The sequence below is a fragment of the Brassica napus genome, chromosome C8 (assembly GCF_020379485.1).
Source record: "Brassica napus cultivar Da-Ae chromosome C8, Da-Ae, whole genome shotgun sequence".
NCBI classification, from domain to species: Eukaryota; Viridiplantae; Streptophyta; class Magnoliopsida; order Brassicales; family Brassicaceae; genus Brassica; species Brassica napus.
Window position 1 is genome coordinate 7,209,487 of NC_063451.1, and position 5,625 is coordinate 7,215,111.

The 5,625-nt window shown below is 42.2% G+C and overlaps 1 non-coding gene across 1 annotated transcript; it reads left to right on the top strand.

The window, feature by feature from the left end:
• Nucleotides 1-2,901: 2,901 nt before the first annotated feature.
• On the top strand, nucleotides 2,902-3,008 carry LOC125592248. Its single transcript, XR_007328086.1, has one exon. It is a non-coding gene; the product is annotated as a small nucleolar RNA R71 (small nucleolar RNA).
• The last annotated feature ends 2,617 nt before the right edge of the window (nucleotides 3,009-5,625 follow it).

A 5,625-nucleotide genomic window follows, 5' to 3' on the forward strand; every position in this document is an offset into this window, starting at 1 on the left:
ATGCCCATATGCAAGAGAGATTAAGTTCATTCAAGCCAAGTTCAGATTGGAGCTGATCTTAAGAACAATGCTAACATCAAGCAAGCAAACAAGTTTCAAGAAAAATTTTCAAGGCTCGAAGCTTACAAGTTTTTTCAAAAGATGCTTAAGCTACTTGATATGTTTAGCTAGGATGTCAAATTGAGTTCTAGACATGTGTTCTTTACAAGGTTTCTCCCAATGCATGAATGCAATCTAAATGCTTCTAGACTCAATCCTAAAGATGCAAATGATGCAACTAAATGCTTATTTTTGTGATTTTCGAAAATTTTCAATTTTTGTGGATTTTCTATGCAAATAATTATTCACAATGCAATGCATGAGACTTAATGACAAGTAGACAAAACAAAACACAATGTGAGATAGTAGACTCTCCCCCAAACTTACTTCACACAGTCTCTTGTGTGAGAATAAGCTCAAAGGAGAGATCTAAGGGAAATACATAAACATGATAACTAAGTATTTACAAAGGTAGAATGCACTTACTTGAAGTTGGCTGTCATAAGAGAAGGGAAATGAGGAGGGAGGACTTGTTGTCACCTTGGAATTTTCGACATGACCTTTGGGAATTTTTTAGAATTCCCCCAAACTTGTCCCTAAGCTTATTCAAACACACTAAAGCAAGAAAAAGATATATAAAGATATATACAAAGGATACCATGATACTTTCTCCCAAGTGAGCTTGTTTTAAGTCTCTAGCTTGACTTTCCTTCCAATTGGCTAATGAAGAGGATGATCTTTCCCACCTTCAAGAGTGATGGTGAGGACTTGAGAGAGAAGCTCTTGAAGCTTGATTGGATCATCTTGGAGCTGTGAAGTGATGATGGCCTTTGCACTTGAGAATGGTGTAGACTTTCCCTTGCATTTGATCTTGTACTCAATAGCTCCATCCTTGAACTTCATTGGGTGAAGAGTAAGAGTGTGTGGCATTATATCAAGAGGTGAAGGGTAATGTTCTTTCATCATTTTCTTTTTGCCATGAGCAGCCTTTGTGGCTCTACTCACCTCCTCCTTTGTAGCACTTTCCAAGTGCTCATCACACAGCTCTTTAGAGGACTCTCCAGCAAGACCTTCTTTCTTAATACCAACCCCTTCAGCCTTGGTCTTCTCTATGGAGGATGCTCCACAAGTGATTGTTCCACAATACTCAGCAATCATCTTTGGTGATTGTAGTGGATAGGAGACATCTTTGTTCACATTTACGAGTGTGACCTTCTTATTGGCAAAGTCTATGCAAGCTCCTACTGTTGTAAGGAATGGAGTGCCAAAGATCAATGGGACTCTCTTCTCAGTTGCCATCTTCAGAACGGTGAGGTCTATAGGAATGGTGCATGCTCCAATCTTCAAAGGGAAGTCCTTGATGAGACCAATAGGAGTTGTAGAAGAGGAATCTCCAAACTGTAGGGAAGATGTGTTTGGCTCCATGCTCTCAATCCCTAAACTCTTCATCATCTCCATTGAGATCAAATTCACACTTGCACCATAATCAACAAGAGCATCATCAAAAGTGAGCTTACCAAGGTAGCAAGGCAAGGTGAACATCCCTTGAGACTCAATCTTAGGGAGGGACTTTGGAGGGATTGGTGGATCAATCTTCGGAATGAAGATGTCCAAAAGCTCGGCCACTTCAGTTTGGTGGTTTAGAATGTCGTTGATGAGCATCATCTGGACATGTGCTTCACGCATACCCGAGATTTCTGGAAGCCTGACCCCAACATCACTAAGATCTTTCCTGAACTTGGAGATCACCTTCTTCTGAGCTTTGGTGAGAACTCTTTGGAGGAAAGGGAGCTGATCATAGGGTGATAGCTCAACCTTAGTTGCTTCCTCTAGCGTAACCTTTTTCAGTTTGTTGTCAGCTCTCTTCTCAACTTGTTTCTCAGCCTTGTGCTCAGCTCTTTGCAGATTCGTTGCTTTAATCTTCCTGCCAGCGTCCTTCACCATCTGTGCTTCAGCTGTGGCTACAACAAATCTCTCAACATCCCCAAAATCAGTTCCATATACCAGTCTTTCAATCTCATCCTCCTCTTTCTCATGATCACTCAGCTCAATCTGTGGAGAAGTAGTGGAGAAGACAACATTGCAAGATTCCTTGGAGTTCTTTTCTGGTTTCCCTGGTAGAGACCCCATTGGCTGCTTGGAAGATGAAGGCATAGAAACAACTTGACTCTCCAAAGCCTTGAGATGAGAGGCAAGTTGCATGTACTTGTTGTTAAGGTCAGAATAGTTCTCATCAATCTTTGCATGGATGTTCTTGAACTCATAAATCATGGTTTTCTCATTTCTGGCCTGAAATTCCAAGAGTTGCTTGAACATAGAATCCACACTTGAATCTGGAGTTTGAACTTGAGAAGAACTTCCTTAAGTCTGAGGAGATTGGTTGTCTTGAGGATAGTTCTGCTTGGCTTGGTAACCTCCTTGTTGATTGTTGTAGAGTGGCCTTTGCTGGTAGTTGTTTTGGTACTGAAAGTTGGGTTCTTTCTTGTACCATGTGCCATTAGCATTGATGAAGCACAGCTCCTCTTGGCCTTCTAAACCATCAACCTCATTGATCACTGGAGATGCCTCTTGTTTCTGGTCACCAACAAAGTTCATCTTCTCCTGCTTAGCCTTTTCTGCAAGAAGTAGATCCAACTTGGCTTGGAGAGATTTCAGCTCTTTCTTTGTATGCTGATCATCACTTCTGTTGACCCTATCATGCTCATCACTGTAGACTGAGTCACTCTTGGCCATGTTTTCTACCAGTTCCTCTGCCTCTTCCTCAGTTCTTCCCAAGAAGAAACCATTGCTGGCAGTATCAACCTGTTTCTGCACTGTGGTAGAGCTCCTCTATAGAAGGTGCTAAGCAAACTCTCCTTGCTGAAACCATGATGCGGGCATTGAGCCCAATAGCCCTTGAACCTCTCCCATGCTTCACTGAAACTCTCTAGAACTTTCTGTTGAAACCCAGAGATTTCGTTCCTGATCTTAGCTGTCCTTGAAGTAGAGAAGAACTTGTCTAGGAAAGCTCTCTTACACTCTTCCCAAGTGGTGACAGTGTCACTTGGAAGAGTCTTCTCCCGTTGGTGTGCCTTGTCTCCCAAAGAAAAAGGGAACAACTTCAACTTGAAGGCATCTTCAGTAACACCATTTGTCTTGGTCAAGCCACAATACTTATCAAACTTGTACAAGTGATCAAAAGGGTCTTCAGCAGCAAGACCATGATAGTTGTTGTTCTCTATGGTGTTGAGCAGCCCTGACTTGATCTCGAAGTTGTTTTTCTCCACTGGTGGTGCTCTGATTCCTAACCTATGACCATTAATGTGAGGTTGATCATAGGCTCCAATGGCGCGAGCTTGGCGTGGTGGGTGTTGTGGCTGGCGCTGTGGTCGAAGGTGATCAGCTCTTGGATCAATGCCTCCTTGGGCATCACCATCTTGAGGCAGATTCTCCATATCAAACCCCAACCTTTGCAAATGAGCTTGTTGCTCTACTTCTCTTCTCTGTCTTGCAATCTCCCTCTCAAGTGCTCTAATGTCTTCAACTCTTGGAACTAGGTTTGTTGGACCTCTGCTCCTTGTGTTCATACACCTGAAATCCAAAGGGAGAAAAAAGAAAGAAAAGTAATAACACAATTAAACAAAAATTGACTTAGTCTCAAGCAATTGACTAAATCCCAATGTCACAATCAACTTAGAATTTGGCAACGGCGCCAATTTGATGCATGACTTTTCAAGGGTCCAAGATCAAATCAATGTAGTATAAAAGATTGTCGAACCAATCCTAAGTGATTATAAAGCAAAGGGAATGCAAGTTCATGCTTAAGCTAAGTGCGATCCGGTTTTAAAGATGGTATGAACTAAGAACTAATAAGCTAATGCAATAAAGTAATGATCTTTCTTTCTCAATTTGAAGCAAGAGGACTCATGGGGCTAGGCATTTGATCTCGGGTGATGTAGATCCAATTTAAGGGTGGCAAGGTATCAATCAAACACTTTCCTTATGCCTAGACACTAAGCTAAACAAGCTCTATCTCTAGATGAATGTTCTTTTGGTAAAGCAACTCAAGCATCTAATCTCTTAGGTTGAATGTTACTAAAGAAAAGATGGAGAACAAGTCCAATAGCAATCATAACTCTTTTAGCAACTAATCTCTTAGGTAAAGCAAGCTAAAAGCATTGAAAAGTTGGTTCAGACATTTCATCATACACCTTGTGGGCAGGAAATGCCTAGAGATCAATTTTAGTATGATCAAGACTAAAATAGCATTGAGAACCCTCAACAAGCAAGAAAACAAGTAAATCTAACATTAAACACCCTAGATCTTCTCTAATCACCCTTAATCACCCTAGCCCATGAATCCAAGATTAGTCTACTCACTAATAGACATGAATAACCCCAAAACCATGGATGATTCAAGGTTAAACATGATTAGAGAGCAAGATAATCAAGCAAAGATAAGAAATTATGATCAAGATTAGATCTTTCAACACAAAGTTCTTTGTGATTAGATAGAAAATAAGATATCCCCTAACTTTGGGATTACAAGAGTATTTATATCTCATTGGAAAACCTAATGGCTCCCTTTAAAAAGTCTAAAATGCTCTTAAAAAATATCTAAAATCTACTAAGTAAAAGACACGACTCGGGTAGAAATCACGGGCGTCAAACCGAGTTGTTTACCCCGCGTTGGACGTCGATCAGCTCCAACTTCACGCGCGCGGGTACGGCTCCCCGCGTCTCCCACCCCGAGTCAAGACGTCGCGACTTCTTCCTCTTCGTGCAAGCGGGTTCACGATTCCGCAGGTCTTCAACCCGTGTCGTCGAGCTTCATCTCCTCCGCCGTGGTCATCAACAAGTCGCCACTGCACTCAAAGTCGCAGCCGTGACCTCAGCTCGAGCCGTGAAAGCATGTCCCGAAGCTCTGGAGTCGTCGCTTCTCACCGTCGTCAATGTCGCACTCTTCTTCCTCGTGTTCATCTCCATCACCATGGCTTAGGTTCAATCTGCTACTTTCCACCATGAGAGCGTTGGGTCAAGCTTCATCGTCGTGCTTAGCCTTCGCCGTCGTCGGAATCAGGCTCACCGTCGCGGCCATATCTTTAGATCGTGAAGCGCTTGTGAGCTCCAATAGTGAGCTCTTGCTCATTTGCAACACAGGTCCCCAGGGTTCTGATAATTCATGAATTTGCTCCAAACCTTTGGATTGTGCACAAAGGACCTCCCGAATTGACCCATAAACTTTCAATTGAACATTCAGACCCCCTCGTATTTGCAGAATGGTCCCCGAGCTTTTGATGACTTCGTTTCTGACCCCGGACTTCTTAAATTGCAGAAATGACCTTGCGAATTGGCCCAAAACTCACAATTGTGCTTTCCAAACCCTGTTAATTGCAAATGGACAAATGTATGCTATATATACACCTAAATACAGTCTAGAATGATCAAAATAATGTAAATTATGAATCTGAAACTCATCAAAATCTCTAGATATCAGTCGGTTACTCCCGGTTTGACGGAACTGGATGGGATTTGAGTGGGATCCATGATCGTGCTTAGGAACCTTAGATCGGGTTCTTAGCAAAGATGTTTTTCGTCTCTCTTCCC